Source organism: Uranotaenia lowii, chromosome 1 (genome assembly GCF_029784155.1).
Source record: "Uranotaenia lowii strain MFRU-FL chromosome 1, ASM2978415v1, whole genome shotgun sequence".
Classification (NCBI taxonomy): Eukaryota; Metazoa; Arthropoda; class Insecta; order Diptera; family Culicidae; genus Uranotaenia; species Uranotaenia lowii.
The window spans coordinates 160,740,842-160,759,416 of NC_073691.1; the positions used below are offsets into that span (position 1 = coordinate 160,740,842).

The 18,575-nt window shown below is 38.1% G+C and overlaps 1 protein-coding gene and 1 long non-coding RNA gene across 2 annotated transcripts in view; one reads left to right on the top strand and one right to left on the bottom strand.

Annotated features, from left to right (window-relative positions):
• Positions 1-9,124: 9,124 nt before the first annotated feature.
• LOC129739757 (uncharacterized) lies at positions 9,125-10,000 on the bottom strand. Its single transcript, XR_008735957.1, has 3 exons — positions 9,819-10,000; positions 9,644-9,760; positions 9,125-9,586 (listed from the first exon to the last, which is right to left on the bottom strand). It is a non-coding gene; the product is annotated as an uncharacterized LOC129739757 (long non-coding RNA).
• A 1,900-nt stretch (positions 10,001-11,900) lies between these two features.
• LOC129740709 (steroid hormone receptor ERR2) overlaps positions 11,901-18,575 on the top strand; it is a 109,869-nt gene continuing 103,194 nt past the window's right edge. Inside the window, exon 1 of the mRNA XM_055732473.1 lies at positions 11,901-12,024. The gene's annotated coding sequence lies outside the window, so the exon portion shown is untranslated. The remainder of the gene's footprint in view (positions 12,025-18,575) is intronic.

Genomic DNA, 18,575 nt, shown 5'->3' on the forward strand with positions numbered 1-18,575 from the left:
TCTAAAAACCGCCAAAATCGAATGTTGCCAAAATCGAATGATGCCAAAAACGATCGGGGTCTGTATTATAGTCTGCCAAAGAGAATGACGGGAGCCAATCGAACTGTCATTCGAGGAAACCAATTGAGCGAACTTTTGGTTTTATCACCGCGACTGTTTATACTTCGAAGTTATCGACATTTTTCGGTTAGTTTCAATAATAATCAAACAAATTACCAGTTGTCTTGTAACTATTTGACAAACAAATGTAAACGCAAAACAAAACAAACTGTCCAAAACCGAACTAGTTTCAACGATGGCCAGTCAATTGTGAATTAAAATTTAAATTTTGATTTAATATGTTGGTAATATTAAAACGAAAAATATAATTTTAGTGTCCACTGAGAGAATGCCAGAGTAGCTTGAAACGTATGGTAATTTGTATGATTATTATTAAAACTCACCGAAAAATGTCGACAACTTCGAAAAATGGTTGAAGTATTGTGATTCACAAAGTTTTTTTTTTACTTTCTAGTAACATTAACTAAAGTTATTATTATTAAGCATAATTTTCACTTTTTTACACCTATTGATCATGATATATTTTTCAAAACCTATTTCGAGTTCCAGTTTTGGAAATACTAACCTCAAAAACGGCTATGTTTGTCGACCGGCTGCCCATTTTTTGTTCCGGGAGTTTTTGAGGTCTATAGAGTTACTTTTGACATTTCTTACGCACACTAGCTGAGCGTGTACAGATGAGACGGGACAATTAACCTCAAAAACTCTCGGTAAAAAAAACGAGCAGCTGATCGACAAACATGGTCCTTTTTTAGCCAAAATTGAAAAGTGTTGATGAAACGATCAGCATAATATCACGAACACTACCAGCGGCAAATAGGACTATACGAAATTATAATGTCTATAGTTGTGCCGGTAAGGAAATACCGAATCTCATCTACACTGTATCAAAAAATTGTCCGTACAGCACGTACCTTGAAATTCAAACAATCAAAAAGTGCACTTTTTCAGTCAATAAAAATACTACAATTACATCATTTGCAGCAGAAACTAGTCCTTTTTGAAGATCAGTATTAAAAATGTTTATGAATTTAACCTTTAAAATAATAAAAATCATTTTGTATAGAAAGTCCCAAAAAACGACGTCAAAAAATTGTCCGTACACTGAGGCCTTTGTCAAATATTAGTCAAATAAACAGTTATGTGTCAGTCTGTCAAACGCAGAAACGTGAGTTGAATCTCAGCAAAGACAATTTCCAGTGGTATGAGCGATAAATACGGTAAAATGAACGCTATTTAGGGTTGTACTCCATTTACCCGAAAATCATTGCCCAGAATGAAAAATCCCCAGAATTCCAATCGCCAGAAAGAACCATTCCCCAGAATTTTTTTCCCCAGACGAACCATTCCCCAGAAAAATTTTCGCCAGAATGTACCATTTCCTAGAAATTTTTTCACCAGAATGAACCATGTACCAGAAATTTTTTCGCCAGAAGGACCATTTCCCAGAAAATTGAAAACATTTATCCTTACTAGAAATTATTAAAAAAAAAGGAATTGTGAAAAAAAATGGGGTTTCATAACTTTATTCTTTTGCGGCAAGGCCGCAACCAACGAGGATGAAGGGGTTGAGGCGGCACAAAGCCGCCGAAGCTCCCAAATCCGAGGAGGCCGCCGACCCGCCGTCGGAAGCGGCGGCCCTAAGACATTGGTCTAGGTCTGCCGGGGCTTCCTAGGTCTGCGTGAAAGCTAGGGGTGATCCCTTAGCCCCGTCCGCCACGCGACAGCGTGAAGGACAAAACGTCTTTCAAGTTCGAACGCGCAGCGTGAGGAGTCGGATACCAAAACGGTTTTTTAAAGGACCATGGTAAGCATTGAATCAATTAAAGTACCCAAACCATAAACAAAGCACAATATTGATTCTAAAATAAATTTAGTTAGAAAATTTCAAAGTCGTAGTTTCATTTAAAAAAATCATTTTGAAAAAATTAATTTCGAATCATATGAAATATTCAAGAATTCATTAGAAAAAAAAAACAAATAAAAATACTAGGGAAAAAAATCTGGGATTTGTGCCATTCTGGTAAATGATCTATTCTGGGGAAAAAAATTCTGGGAAATGGTCCATTCTGAGAAAAAAATTTCTGGTAAATGGTGCATTCTGGGGATTTTTTTTCTGGGAAATGGTTCATTCTGGGGTTTGATTTCGGGTATTTGTCATTCTGGGAAAAATTCGTTCTGGGCAATGGTTTTCGGGTAAATGGGATACAATCCTATTTAGCGTAAATCAATAGATTTCAACAATTTGTGGATTAAATTAACAGAAAAATGTCTGCTCCTCACAAAAAAAATACCTGTTGACATCCGGAAACTGATTGTTGATTAGAAGAATGACGGTAAAAGCTTGTCCAAAATTGCAAGTATAGTAAAAGGGCCACAATCGTCGGTTCAGTATGTCCTTCAGAACTTTAAGAAGACTAACTCCCTGGAGACATAACATACTTCAGGAAAAGGCCGCAAACTGAAGCTTACGGATCGTCACCATCGCATCATTGTCAGGGGAATCAGTCAGAATCCTAAAATCAGTGCCCTGAAACTAGCTGACAGCTTGAAGAATTTGGAAAACATACAGGTTAATCCTCAAATGGTACGGAACATACTTCATGAAAAAAAAAAACGAGGTCGTGTTGCCATTTGCGCTGAAAGCACCCCACAACATTTGGCCACCACCGTGCTTAACTGTCGGTCCAAATTTTTCGGATCCAATTCAGTATTTGGATTACGCCATACTGCTACATATCCGTCAGACCCAAAAATATTAAATTTGCTTTCGTCAGTGAATATGACGTTCTACCAGAACTCTTTCGGTTCCAGGACATACTTTTGAGCGTTTTCCAGCTACTTTTTCTTATTCTTAGCAGATGTAAACAGCTTCTTACGAGCAACACGACCTCGGTATTTTTTCTCATGAAGTATGTTCCGTACCGTTTGAGGATTAACCTGTATGTTTTCCAAATTCTTCAGGCTGTCAGCTAGTTTCGGGGCACTGATTTAAGGATTCTGACTAATTTCCCTGACAATGATGCGATGGTGACGATCCGTAAGCTTCAGTTTGCGGCCTCTTCCTGGAGTAGTCTCCAGGGAGTTAGTCTTCTTAAAGTTCTGAAGGACATACTGAACCGACGATTGTGGCCCTTTTACTATACTTGCAATTTCGGACAAGCTTTTACCGTCATTCTTCAAATCAACAATCAGTTTCCGGATGTCAACGGGTATTTTTTTGTGAGGAGCAGACATTTTCCTGTTAATTTAATCCACAAATTGTTGAAATCTGTTGATTTTCGCTAAATACCGTTCATTTTACCGTATTTATCACTCATACCACTGGAAATTGTCTTTGCTGAGTTTCAACTCACGTTTCTACGTTTGACAGACTGACACATAACTGTTTATTTGACTAATATTTGACAAAGGCCTCAGTGTACGGACAATTTTGACGTCGTTTTTGGGACTTTCTATACAAAATGATTTTTATTATTTTAAAGGTTGAATTCATAAACATTTTTAATACTGATCTACAAAAAGGACTAGTTTCTGCAGCGAATGATGTAATTGTAGTATTTTTATTGACTGAAAAAGTGCACTTTTTGATTGTTTGGATTTCAAGGTACGTGCTGTACGGACAATTTTTTGATACAGTGTATCTTTTGTGAACAAAAAATGTTGAGCTAAAGAAATTTAAAAAACCATTAAAGTCTTTAGTGAGTATATTGAGTATTTAAGGATAAATAATCAAGGTGTTTGTGTTTCGTTGAGCAAATTGGAAGGTCCTTGTGAATTTAATTATTATTAGATAATTCTCTAATAAACCATAGAAGAGGCATCATGAGCACCATGGTTGGTCAGCACCTCCAAATCCTACAGCGCTCTGTCCCTTTTCTGAATAAGAATTAAAGGGAATCTTTCGATTGCTTCCATTAACACGTTCGTTGCCTCGCTCATTCTGGTAGTTTTACTTGCCGGGCCCAAAGAAATTTTCAGAGAGAGAAAGCAAAGAGGGAGAACTCCCATATTTGAAACGTGTGGCGAAGCTGAGCGGTAAACTCAAGTAAGAGAGCGTCACACGCTTTTTGATGTGACGGGGCCCTCCAGGAAATACACCCGTCACCCGAATATGGGTGCCGTGGCGACGAACGTGTTAAGCCACATTTTCACTTTTTCACTTCAGCAATGATACCTAATCCAGTTCATTTCTAACCAATTTCATCGCTTTCGCAAAAATCAGGCAAAATCAGGTATATATTATATTCAAAAATCAGATAAATTCAATGGCTTATCAGGTGGTCTGGCTGAGGCAAATCCTGGAAAATCAGGTACATTGGCATCTCTGCACACCACTGAAGTGCAATTATTTTCCTTCTCGTTAACGTAGTTGGCGAAAGAACAGCACTGAACGATATTGCTTCTTCACCTTCTTTTTCTTGTCGGGAATGAACTAAACTAACTGAATTGCTTAACCAACTGAATGGGCGATGGGCGCGCTCGCAATCCCGGTATACGATTTCTCATGTGGTAAACAGAGAAAGCAATAGCCTTCACTCTAATTTCACTCCGATTAGCGGTCATTCTTATGGAAATTTGTGTAAGAGTAAAGAGCAAGCTTTATTCTTTTGAGCAGGCCCAAGCCCAATTGCTGCTCCCCTGCACTTATTGTGCTATTTTTTTTTATCTTGCTCTCATTCTGGCGAAACCTTCTCTGCTCTTTGATTGGGTGTACGCCCGGCGTCTCAACAGAGCTGGGCAAGTGTTTCAAAAAGAAAAGTTCGCTGAGTTGCATTTTTCAAGCCGCTCGGGGAGAAATGGACAACCATGATTAAGCACAATACCGTCGCATATTTTGAAAATAGTGTCCCATATTACGATTATGAATTACGATTTTGTTAAAACAATTCAAATAAAAATAATCTACACGACCCATGTTATTGTTGATGAATCCACACAGACTTTTAATTATTTTATTTTATTTTCATAGTAGGTATTCCGTATCACGACATAACTTGACGAACATAATTCCTAAAATTCACTTGGTCTTTGGCAACCGTTCTTCAATTTCTTGGACATTCCACATTCGCCAGATTACGCCCACCTTGGTCTAACCAACTCGCTCGTTGCGCCCCTGCTCGTCTCATTCCTACCGGATTCAAACACCTGTTTTTCAGGGCAGTCGTCCGGCATTCTCGCAACATGTCCTGCCCATTGTAAATATCCGGCCAGCCTTCATCACCTTTGGGATACTGGATTCACCGTAGAGTCGCGTGAGCTCGTGGTTCATCCTCGGCCTTCACACTTCGTTCTCCTGCACGCCACCAAAGATGGTTCTCACGGCGCTCAAATGCTACAAGTGTGCGCAGGTCCTCCTCTAGCAATAGCCATGTCTCGTGTCCGTAGAGAACAACCTGTCTTATGAGCGCCATGTACGGGTTACACTTCGAGCGAGGAAACTTTTACTTATATTTCAACTTTATCGTGGATATTCGCTGTGGTTCCTGATGAGATTATAATTTTAATTTGTTTGCTACATTATATGAAGATGCATTCAATAGGGAAGCCTTTTATAATGTTCAGAAGGAAAGAGAAAAGGCTAAATATTCAATATTCAATCAGATACAAGAACATTTTCCAAAAACTAATTAATACAGTGATGAAAAGGGTAACTCAATGAAAAAATCTGAAGTTTTAAGTAAAATATAATATGATTGTTTTGTCCTATCTCCGAATAAACTTGTTATCACAGAGCAGGATTTTTAAAACTACGGGTGGTGTAAACTGTCAAAAAGGTCCGAATTTTCAGCCCAACACCGCGTGTTGATTTTCGGACATTTCTGAAACCACATCTCGTTCTTAACACGACGAAAAAACGAGAAAAAATGCGTGTGGGTGCGCCTACTTGTTCAAGTGTGTAAAAACTTCTACCGAAAAAGAATTGAAAAATAATTTCATAAAACTCCAATTTTTCAGCAAAAAAAATCAAGGTTTCAGAGGATTAAAAGATCGCGTAATTCTCGAACAATTTTATGCTGCTTGAATGTGCTCTTCAGTACAGAAGCCAAACCAAATCCACTTAGGTTTTGGAAGCCAATATGCATCAATTGATGTCGCGGAGCTGATGATGAGGAATTTTCTTAAATTATCATTGAGTCACCCGGAGGAGAATTGCTTTGCTTTTTAAAAATTGACCCTGAAGATAAGACAATACGATATCTTCGTTTACATGTCTGAATAAACCGTAGATTACCAAATTAATGATTCAAAATCACACATCAAATTCGGTTTTTGTACTGTAGATTTTAGATATATATTTCAAAAAATATTTCAAAGATTAGATTATGGACTAAGACTTCAGGTAGAGTTTTTTTTTATCTGAACACAGGCCGCTTACGTAGACTGTAATGTAAATCATCAGGCTCAGCTTTATTTCTTGGATGCAGAGATCAGATTTCAGATCTTTAATTTTAACTTTAAATTCACTATTGTACAGGTCTCAAACTTAGTTTAAAATTGAACATTCATACTTAATGGATTTCATTACAAAGTTTGTTTAAGATGGGGATTTTAAAATCCTACACGTTTTATATTTAGACTCATATTGAGGCTTCAACATCAACATTCAAACTCACAAGACGAGCCTATAACTTTCAGATCTTGGTGTTATCAACAAAATTTAAAAAAGCTAATCAAACTATTGGTTCCATTTTCAGATTTCGAACCCTGGATTAAGATTTCAGCTTAACGTTTTTTCATTGGCCTTGAACAAGATATAAAAATGTACAATTTATATTTATTAAAATTCTATACTATGAAATTTTAAGTTTGATTTCAGGTTCCTACTTGAAAATATTCTGTTCTCAGTTCTAAGATAAATATAATTGTTTTCAGATAAATGTAATAAATATAATAATATATATTTAATTGAAACTCAGAGTTCAGATCTTTATAACAGATTTCAAATATAAGGCTTTAAGATCTACATAGATGAACTCCAATATCGGATTGTAGTACATATGTACAAACCTTATTGCCATCAGGCAAGAAGAAATACATCAGACTATGGACCTTAATTTTCAACTCGAGGAACGTCATAAAGTAGCTGATATCATATTGAGATTTCAACATAATATTCGGATTCACGTGTTGAAATTTTATTTCGAATTTATGTGACAGACTTTGATTTGAAACAAAGAAAGTACATGCTAACTAAAAACTCAATTTCAGATCAACTCAGTTCTAAGATCCACAATTTAGATTTCAATATTTGGTCTGGGTTCAAGATTAGGAAGTAAGATTTATATGTTCATTCCAAATATAAGGATTTTATTCAATATTCTCACTTTCAGCATTAACTTGTATTTTGTTATCAGATTTTTTTATATTTAATGTTTCAAACTCATATTTTAAAATTCCTTAACTAACTCCGATATAAATAATCTATTTTTTTTTTGTCAGATCTGAGATTTAGGTCAGGTTAGGTATATTTCACAATTAAGCTTTCAATATCAGCTTGATATTTTCTTTATATTTAAATCAGAAACATTCGTTCTTCCTTCTGTTTGAAAAAAGTGGTCTAAACGGTGATCTAATCGATTTGTTTGGGATTTAACTTTCATATGTTGTTCCTGAACGTATTTTACAGAATAAATTTAACAAAACTTTTTCATGAAATTTTCAAAATTTTACCACGAGTATATTCTCTTTTCTGATTAAAATCTCTCCAATTCAGAATTCACACTTCTTAGTTATTCTGATTTCAAATCCAATTTTCTAAAAAATAGTTTTCCGCAATCCTCGAAATCTTAAATCAAGATTCAAAATATGTCAATATTGTTCGCCAAACTCTTGTTGATTTTCTCGTCAAAATTCTTTTTATGTACATACAGACCCCGTTCGATTTTGGCAACACGCCCGTACATTTTATGTTGCCAAAATCGAATGTTGCCAAAATAGAACGGTTTTTTTTTCTCAACTTTTTTTTCAGTTGTTTTCACAAAATAACAAAATTATTATCAAAAATGTTAATTTAAGTCAATTTCCGAAAAATGCTTTCTTATTTGTTGTTCAATTTAGGGCTGTTTGTCCAAGACATCAAGGACAAAGTTGTTTATCTGATCAAAATACTTAATTTTTTTGCATGCGTCAATGTCCTATCACATCACCCTCAGGAGTTACAGTCAAAGTAATACAATCTTTTGAAAAAAAAAAAACAGTTTTTTGAACCTGACACGTTGTAGATTGGATAAAATGATTCGTTGTCTGTGAAACAAAGTTTTAACAAGCCACGATCTACAATGGTCTCATACATTATTATGGGATTGGAAGTTGCTGAAGCCCTATAGAAAACATTTAGTGTATTTATTGGCAATTTTGGAAGCCTCGTCTATCGAAAAGTGCACATTTTCACAACATTCCCTTTTTTGTGATTAATTTTGATGATAAGCGGAGCCATTTCCATTTCCTTTTTTTTTCCTTAGTATTTGATACCATATAAATGAATAATATAACCGGTTTGCCAGTACAATATAACCGCTTCAACCGGTTCCAAGTAACTGTATCCAAGTAACCAATCTAACAAACAATTCGCTTTTGATTGATTAGATGAAAGAAATAAATAAGTTTTAAAAATAAATGACTCTTTTGAGTTCCCTTGCGGCATGATGAAATCGATTTAAGAACAATTGTACTGCAGAAACTTCCAAAGATTTTAAAATGTTTGAGGCACTGTTATGTCCATGAGAGGAAACTTATGACTCAACGAAAAGACAAAAGCGAATTGTTTGTTAGATGTTAGGTGCTTACCACTTTTGTTTTTCTACAAATACTAAGCTAATTTCTTAAAATTTCCTGTTGAAACTCCAACAGGTTTTAAAGAGGGGTTAAAAGATTTTCCACTAAGGAATCTGATATTTCAGTTATAAATCTGAACTGCTTAATTTTTTCAATAACATGACGTGAAATGATGAAATATTTGTAGATTCCAGGCTGAATTTGAATCCAAGGTTTGTGAACCTTGAAAAATGCCTTATTCATTTTAGACATTACAGATACAACTCAAAAAAAATTAAAAGCCATGTATTGTTATTGGTTTATTTATTGAATTTATTTTATTAAAGAATTTACCTAACAATTAATCTTGATTGATTCAAAGCATAGCAATAATTGGTTTCATGAACAATAAATTTACTTCAAGCTTCTTAATAATATAAGTGTTCAAGGCCTTCCCATATTCCAAATATTTACATTTTATTTAAATCTAGTTAAAATTAGAATTTATCAGTTAGTTGAGCTTTGAAAAATTCCTTCAGCCGTCATTGAATTATTTAACGGAATCACGTATCCGAAAAAACCGCTTAATTTGGCAATTCGCTGTTGTTTTGTTTAATTTCCAGGAAACTTTCGCTGCTGTTGGTACTATGGTATTTGTACTTCTCCCCGTGAATGGGCTCATCGACTTTCGTGATAATTCAAAATTATCGGAATATCAACAGGAATTAAATATGGAACTTTGATTGTCGGAACCACATAACGATGCAATCTGCAAGCAATTACACTATAACAATTACATTTTCATCGGAACTTTAATTCAACTTACCCTTGGCTAAAGTTTTGGGGATTGATAAAATCCTCTACTACGAAGTGGTCTTCGCAGACGAAACTGTGTCGGGGTAGGTCATCATTTTCGCAAAACTTCTTCCAGGCTTCGGAATCCCTGAAAAAACATTAGTAAATATATCTGAAATCTGAAGAATTTTACGATTTAATCATACCTATATTTTCCCTTGATTGAAAAGAAGGATTTTGACCCGTTACCGGACGCGTTGTAACAACCAGAAACACTGCAACGTACCATTCCCATAAGTAGTTTGTTTTCACTTAGATAAAATATTTTGTTTGATACATCAAAATTTATGGACCGTACTCACTGCTAGCTGAAGAAAAAATGATAGACAGCTGTGTTGCATGCATATGGTTGCTGGTTTGTTTACACTTCGATATATGCACGGAAAAAAAATCGTTGGTAGGGTTTGTTAATAGGTAGTTTGCAAATGAACTCAACAGCTGATGTTGAAAGATCTACGGGTAAAATTTGGTGTATTGTCATTTGTTCTACCTAATTATTTCATGAGACTTAGTAATACATTCAGTAAACTAGTAAAAAAGCTTATTTGAGCAAACATGCCGACGATATTATCGGTAGAGAAGATATTGTTTCCCTTCATAAGCCATTCATCGTGACGAAATGGAGAACAATATTGAATACATACTCTCGTTTAAGCTCATTCAAATTGTAGATGACAACAAACGATTCTTTCCATCAATAGTGAGTGCTGTGCTTTGACAACGACGTGTTTTATCGGTTTCATTATAAATATTTAATTTTGCGCAAATTTCCGATCCAGCATTGAACTAAGGGCAGAAACACAGGGCACGCGAGCGAGCGAGCGAGCGATTCGCGCGAAGAATCGCACCTCATTTGAACACGTTGAAAACTGTGAGACCGTTCACAGTGCAAGCGATGCGATTCGTACTATCGCGCGAAATACCATTCGGAAAATTATCCGTCGCAGCAGTCGCGTGAATACTTTGTTTTGGTTCACCCAAACTTCATATGAACCTGCACTGAGATTATTTCTCGGCAGTTTTATTTGAAAATATATCGCGTTATTTTTTAAATAATAAAAAAAAAACGATTTTCCTCGACTAACTGTTTAAATAAATTCGAAGCAGAGGTCAATTTCAATTATGACAAAGTTTTTCCAGCATATACCTGTCGTTTGTCCAGTATATGGACGAAATGGTGACCAGCAAATTCTGAAGAGAAATTCGTATTATTTTGCGGCACGGTGAATTTGTGCTCTTTGTGCTGTTAAAAACACATTACTTCGGGGGAAAATTCAAACATTGTGAGTTTACTTTTTTCGCCAAGCTGCATATGATGCATATTCCATATACCGGCGCGCGTTTTTTCTCTAATTATTCGAGATCTTTGGAGATTCCGGTGACAAATTGCGTGGTCATCAGGTCTCGCACGATCCAATTTTTTTTCATTTCATTTTTAATTGCTCGAATAATTTAGGAACGTGAAGTTTTGATGCCAAAATAAAAAAGATGGTTTATAAAAAATAATTTTCTTCTAAAAACAAATACTCCTTTTCTTTAAGAACAAATGAAATAACTTCTCCTAGAGAAATTGATTTATGGATGTTGTTTTAAATATTTAAAACAAGAGTAGATTAGCTGAAAAATATATAAAGTACTAGCTGCAAAAATGGTTATTTATCATTTCCCTTCATCCTAAATTACTATAATCATGATTATACAGTTCAAAATATGTCGACTGGAAAAGGAACGCAGCTGCCAGATCGAAATCAGTTGCTTGGACTCACAATGAAAACTCCTAGAAAAAATTATAACATCCTAACATCGGCCTAAGGCCGATGACATAGTGAATACGATGCGATGCGATTCGGTGAATGCGATTCAATGCGGTGAACCACATTTGATGAAAATGTATGTGAATCGCTTAAACCTGTAGTCAACGCGGCGAAGCAGATGTCAATTTGTTCCGCCGCTCGAGTTCGCGTAGGCTGCGTCCGTAAATTTTCCGCCAATTCGCATCGCATCGCACTCACTATGTCATCGGCCTAACTCTACAGCCAGACCCACATGCGAACGCAGCCATCCTCACAGCACTCAGCCAACGGGTGCGCTGTCACTTTCTAAAAATATAAATAAAACTGACACATTACCTTCACGCTATAGCTGGTGAAGGCGTGAGCAAGCGAGCACTCTCGCAGGTAAATAGAAGTGTGAGCGAGATGGTTCAGACCCTGCTGCGACGACAAGCAGAGGAAAATATTCGTAAAGTGTCTCGCGGTGCAAGTGTTTTCGTTCGTGCTGACGGTTTCACAATTTGGATAAAATTCCTGTACTTTATTTGTCAATAAAGGATCTACGATTGCAGCGTTCCAGGTAGGCAATGTTGGGGAAGTAAAATTGGTCGGAAATGATCGTTGTGGGGAGGTCTAAAACGACATTTGAAAAGTGAAAAAAGTGATCCTTCTATTCCAATAGACTTTTTTTCATGCTCCTGAGGAAACGTGAAAAAAGAGTGAAAGGGCTTTCATGTGAGCATGTGTACGAGAGAGGCTGCTGATTCCATCTTGTCATTTACGAAAACAAACATGCTACTTATGGGAAGCGGGAAAGAGATGGCAAGATGTTTTTATTTTCCTTCTGGGCTAACGATTGGGCAAGATATCGGCAGAATTATGCAAGAAAACTTGCAATGATTAGATTAATCAAATTGCCCCCCTCGCGTGCGCTACTATCAATATCGTAAAAAATATTTCGAATAAGTTTGGAATTCACCGAATGGAATCTAATCCCGTGTAATTGGGGTTCGGGAAGACACGTGCATGTTTTCTGAATCAAAACAAAGCTCGGGCTACGGTCATGGCGCTGTATCCGTAGTGCCGATTTCTTCCTGTTCCTGAAGTTGTCCTGGTATAGGTGACGGGTTTTGTTGTGTTGATAGGTATTCGTTTTCCTTTGGCTCCCGTATCGCGTAAGTTCAAGGATATTTTGTCCCGAACATCCTTGTGCGCGATTGGCATTCGGTTTGTTTGGGGATTTTCCCGGGGGTTTCGTTTTGGGATACTTTTTTTTTTAATTCCGTTTTGGCTCCGGTCGGCGGTTGACACCGATTTGGACTGGATCAATATTTTGGCCCTGTGTCTGTTCCTAATGTTGGTTTAATTTCAGTATCTGGAATGTTGTGTTGTGCAAAGTGGCGTCGAAATGTTTGAATATTTTCAGCGATATTAGAAAATGTCGCTGTTTTGAAGTGAAATATGTTTCACGCAACTAAATAAACACGGATAATGGTGATATTTAAACAGATAGGTTAAGCGATAAGGTAAATAAAATGTACCTATGAGTGGAGGTGAATTGAAGCTTCGCTTGATGAATAAATGTATGGATTTTTTCTTAATACATCATTATCTTTATTCTCACGATGTCACAATAATACTTAGAATCTAGTGCCAACAAGGGGATTTGTATTCAATTCTCAACAATACTATCTTTTTTATGCTCTCATGTGAAACCTCGTATGGGCACCCCTTTCCTGTCCATCTCCTGGAAGAAGAGAGGGGTCCCCATGGCAAATTTGCTTTTACTTTGTTGATAAGTTATTGAACTGTGTCGAGGGCTCAGGGTAGCAGTGGGTGATTCCCAGACATTAAATGATGTGAACACCAACTCCAAATTTTCGGGTAAGTTATTTAGCTCACTTTTTACGGTCAAATGATGACAACTCGCACTTGCAGTTCAAACAATTTATTTGCACAATTCACTAAACATTTATTATGAACTTTAAACGAACTTTAATAACTTATATTCAATTTATTTCTAACACTTAACAATTATTGCGACTGTATAACAATTTAGAAATTAGCGGCCTGGCCGTCTTGTCGTCGTGGCTGAACAAACTGAAGTAAAGTGATCGCTGGAATGGCGTTTCGGAAAACTCAAGCCGATCTTCTTTTCTGCTGTTGAATAGAACGTCCTTTTCATCCGCTAAAACAATTCGCGGCTTTCATAACGAGACTTCTATAGTGATGAAATATTTCGCGCGCCACGCGCGCCGCGTCCTACTACGACGTGTCGAAATCCTGCTGACTACCTCGCTGCTCGATTACCATGCCTGAACATCCTGCCACCTCCAGAAATGGTCATTTCTGGATACTGTTGTAATCGCTCGCTTGTATGGAAGAAGAAGTGTCACCGTCGGAACGGTAACTCGTATTGTGCCTGACCTTGCGTCGCTGATGCCGAAAAACCATGGGTTTCGATTCTGGGGAAAATATAAGACCCGGTAGACCCGGACAGTAACAGGTAAAATATTGGAATGGTCCTCACCTGGGACCCAAAATATCAGGGGGCCTTGTACTTCAATTCATATCTGCTATCCTAGATCATTCATGCCCATTTCCGTTCAAAATTTTGTTGCTGGTATTGATTGATGAACATCCACTTTCATTCATCTTTCAATCGGTTGATGCGATCGACTGCAAAGCTTTGCAGCCGAAACCTAAGCCATCCCGTCTTCTCCGGTCGATAACTTATGATTGCCCAAAATGTTTGCCCATTACATAGGTGATCGATTTGTATCATGTGTGTACTATTTACTGCTCCCAATCTCCCAATGCTACCTCATAATCCACATCTCATTCTCATAAAAAAAATTTAGCCCTTCTCATATCAGCTACATCAAGCTCAAACGTTTATTCGAGACTGGCTCGAGCTAGTTCTGAGCCGAGCTGATCGCTGCTTCTTATAAACCACGTACCCTCTTGAAGGTTCGAAATTTTAAAACCCAACCAAACGCATCTTCGGATTTTCGGAGCATTTCATAGCCGACTATTGAAGTCGTTGCTTCGGGAATTCTCTCGTATCTCATTTGCCGGAACAACCCAATTACTATCGCTGCTATCGTATAGATCGATGACGCACACTTTAATTGGAAAGTCGCCAGAGTTTGCCTGTTTGAAGTCTACTCCAAGTGCAAAGTAAACAAAATTTTCGGAACCCAAACGAATACAGCTACAAATGCCTTGCCCGGAGAATCTCTTCGGTATGGTGGTGGTGCGATCCGAGCCGGTGTCCAACAGTGTAACAAAATAGAGAGAACGGATGAGACTACTCGGAGAATGTCTGGCTCTGGTTGCTGCTTCCCCGATCATCAGCTGATCGATCAGCTGTTTGGGTTCGTGTGGTTCTTCTACTTTGGTGACGTCATCGAGCTGGCTTCGCTGCTTGTTGTTGACCAAAGGCTGCTGTTGTGTGATGCAAACAAGAGGGTGTACCGGGTGGTACTCGTTGGCGGTGATCCCCTGGGGATTTATCTCGCCCTTTCGCAGTCGTGAATTGGTGCTGAACCTCGGAACGTATGCTGTGTACAATACCAGTGTTGGCCCCTGCCACCATGAGGAAATTGGACCCATATCTGCCAAGAAACAATCGTGAAAAACTCCATCCGCTAAAATACTCGAATTTGTATAAGATTCGAATGCTGCTCCATTCGAGCCCTGCTCCACATAAAGCCCAAGTGCTTGAAATGATCCGTTCCGATCTGAATTTCTCGACAGCTGAAGCGCCTTTCGCTCAGCCGGAATGCGTCCCAATACAATTTCGGAATTTCATACCTCCTTCCCTGCCACCGTCTTCGCCCTGGGGATGATGTCCATGTTTACATCTTTCCGCTGTTGACGAACTCGAGTGGTGAAAACACGAGCCGAAGCTTCATCATGCGTCGTGCGATCATCTTCCTGTGTTAGTTGACCGGGAGACGAGAGCTGTAATGGATGATCAGTTGGATGGATTTGCCAATACATATTGTGTATATCAGCAACCAAAACAAATCGATGAGAGCGAGATCGCTTGTTGATCGTTCTCAAGTGCTGCCTTGAAGTGTTCAAGGTTGCATAAGGGGGACCGTATAAAACAAAGACGTTGATTTTCGTACTTCTATTGCAAGGAATATTTAAAGGAGGTAGTGCCGAGGCAGCCTTGCTTTAGTATTAGTACCGCCTGTGACGTCACTGTTGCCAATAATCTGTGAATTTATATGGACATTTTTCCTTTTTCATCAGCAATTACAAAAATTTGAAGATTTTTTCAACTTTTGAGGCACACAATTCTAGAAATATTATTGTTCTTCAAGACTGGTACTAAAAAAGTTGAATGTAGAAGTTGTTTTGCTTTAATTCAGACGATTGAAGTTTCTGAGGTATCCTAACTCAAAGTGACAAAACTTAATAATTAGTTCAAAATTTTGCTTATAAATGTTGAAATCAGTTAGGCTTGAATCGTTGATAAAATAAAATAACCAAAAATAGTATTTTTCGAATTCAACCACAATCTTTTATTTGAATTTAGTAAACCAAAGTTGCAATGGTTTTATTGGGGTTCTAAATTAGAAATTCATATGGTACACCATGTTAGATTCAAATAATGACGATGAGGTGCACTGCCATAAACTACCAATCAGACCTTTTGAAAGGGGAAAATTATTATTTTTGCTCGTTTCACATAGAGCATGACTGTGCATTCAATAACAAATTCAAGAATAATACACACTGCAGTCTATTAAACACAAAAAAACCTCATACCACAATCAACTAGTAACCTTACAACATAATCCGAATCAAATTGGATTTTAATTTAGTTCTTTAATGTGTTAAACTTTGAAATTTTGGGTTCTATCAGTATAAACCTTCGACAGCTTGGCAACAGTGACGTCACGAAAAAAATCCAATATGGCTCTCGGCACTACCTTCTTTCAATATTCCTTGCTTCTATTGTGCATTTCAGAGTAGTGGGGGACATGAGAATCTGGTTTGGATGTATGCTCGCAGTCGGTCACTAGTGCCATGTGACTGAGCCGAATATACTCCGTAAATAATTGTTGATGTTGGTCGCCCCTAGCAACTTCTTCAACAACCAGTTGATTTCCCAATACATGCAACGGACCTCTAGGTTTCAGATCGTCGCCCAGCTGATTCATGACGTCATCTTTCAAACTACGATAGACCGTTTGGTGGGGATCTTCTTCACATTCTCGATTCTCCTTTTTGATTCGGGCAAATTGACATACAATGGGAATTGATTGTGGTGTATCAATAACGGGTTTAGTTTTTCCTGATACCACCCAACCGAAAACGGTATTAACAAATAACGGTATCGATTCACCCAAACAAATTTGACCGGGTGTTGAAAACAACTCGAAAAATATCTCAGCACCAAGAACTAGATCAATGGGCTTTCTTTGGTAAAACTCTGGGTCAGCAAACGTTAAATTTTCTGGAATAGGCCACTCGGAAATATCAATGTTTGAGGCTGGTAATTCTATCGAGGCTTTTGGCAAAATTAACATGGGAATCGAAGTAGTGTAGCTAGAATTGCGTGATTTGATCACGGCTTGGAATCGAAACTTGGCTCTGGTCGATGAGTTTCCAATTCCAACTATCGGTAAATCAACTTTTGTACGTCGGGTCTGCATAAGATTTTACAGGCGATTAGTGGCAAAACAACATTCGCTGCCAGAATCCAGTAAGGCACGAGCTAAATGTTGGTTCCCTTCGTCATCGACAACCACTACCACGGCCGTGACTAAGATTACTCGGGATCGATCGAAGGTTGGTTTATGGCAACTGGTGCTCGTGCTGGTGATCCCGGAGTAAGCTATGTTGATTCTCGGAGCTGGAGCTGGGGCTGATGACGGTTGCTGTTCGACGTTGGCCGGTAGTGTGTTGGCGATTGTTTTAGCGGGATTTGAATTGGTATGGGTATGTGTATTGGGGCAAAGAAGCGTGTGGTGTCTGGATCGGCAATTCTTGCAGCAGTTCTCCGACGGACATTTTATCGAGTAGTGGCCTCTTCGGAAACAATTTAGGCAGAGTTTGTTTTGTTTTACGAGTGCGGTTTTTTGTTGAACGGGTAAATTAGAGAAAGTGGGGCATTGGAATAAGTAGTGATCATGAGGGCAAGCGAAGCAATATGCTTTTCTGGGTCTTTGGAATGCACTGTAGCTTCCTGAACGTGGATTTAATTGGCGATTTTGTGGTTGGGGATGGGTTTCAGTGTGTGGTTTGGAAGATAACTGTTCGAGGACAGTTACTCGGCGTTGGATGAAATCAGTGAGGTTTCGGAAAGATATGTTCTCACCGGCGGAAGAATATTCTTCCCAATCTCTGCGGGTGGTGTGATCCAAGCGACTGGAGAGAAGGTGAATTAAAAGCAAGTCCCAGTGTTCAGTAGATTCTCCCAGTTGCTTTAAAATTCGTACGTTTGCTTCAAATTTTTCGACCAGCGAATGTAGTTCTATATGCGATTCTCGTCGTAGAATTGGAAATTCGAAAAGTGTTTGGACGTAGTTCCTTTTAAGAATGCGGAAATTTTGGAAATGTTGGTTCAGCAAATTCCAAGCAACGGGGTAGTTTGTGACAGATATCGGGATGGTTTGTATAAGTTGAAGAGCCTCTCCAGTAAGCGATGATCGCAAATAATAAAATTTCTGGATGCTCGATAGTTCTTGTGACGAGTGAACCAGTGAAACAAACAGGTCATGGAAATTGAGCCAGTTCTCGAAATTTCCAGAAAAGATGGGCAATTTGACATCGGGCAACTTAACATGCGTTTGGTGGGGCTGTGTGAAATGAGATGGTGCTTGTACTGTAGGTTGTGGGGGGGCATTTTTGTAGCAGGAATCCTTTGACTCTATAAAAGGCGGATTCAAACGTGGTTTTTTGCTCGAGGTACTTATCTAGTGCTTCAGGTGTTTCGTCCAGGGTTTCCAATTCAGATTGGACCTTCGCGTATTCCGACCAGATTTCGATGAGAGCTTCTAGTCGGACTGGTGCTTCTGCGGTGTCTCGGGTTTCTTGAAAACTATCGACGAATTTGCTGATGTTGATGAAAGATGCTGATAAACTGCGCCGACGGGCTTTTAGGCTACGCAG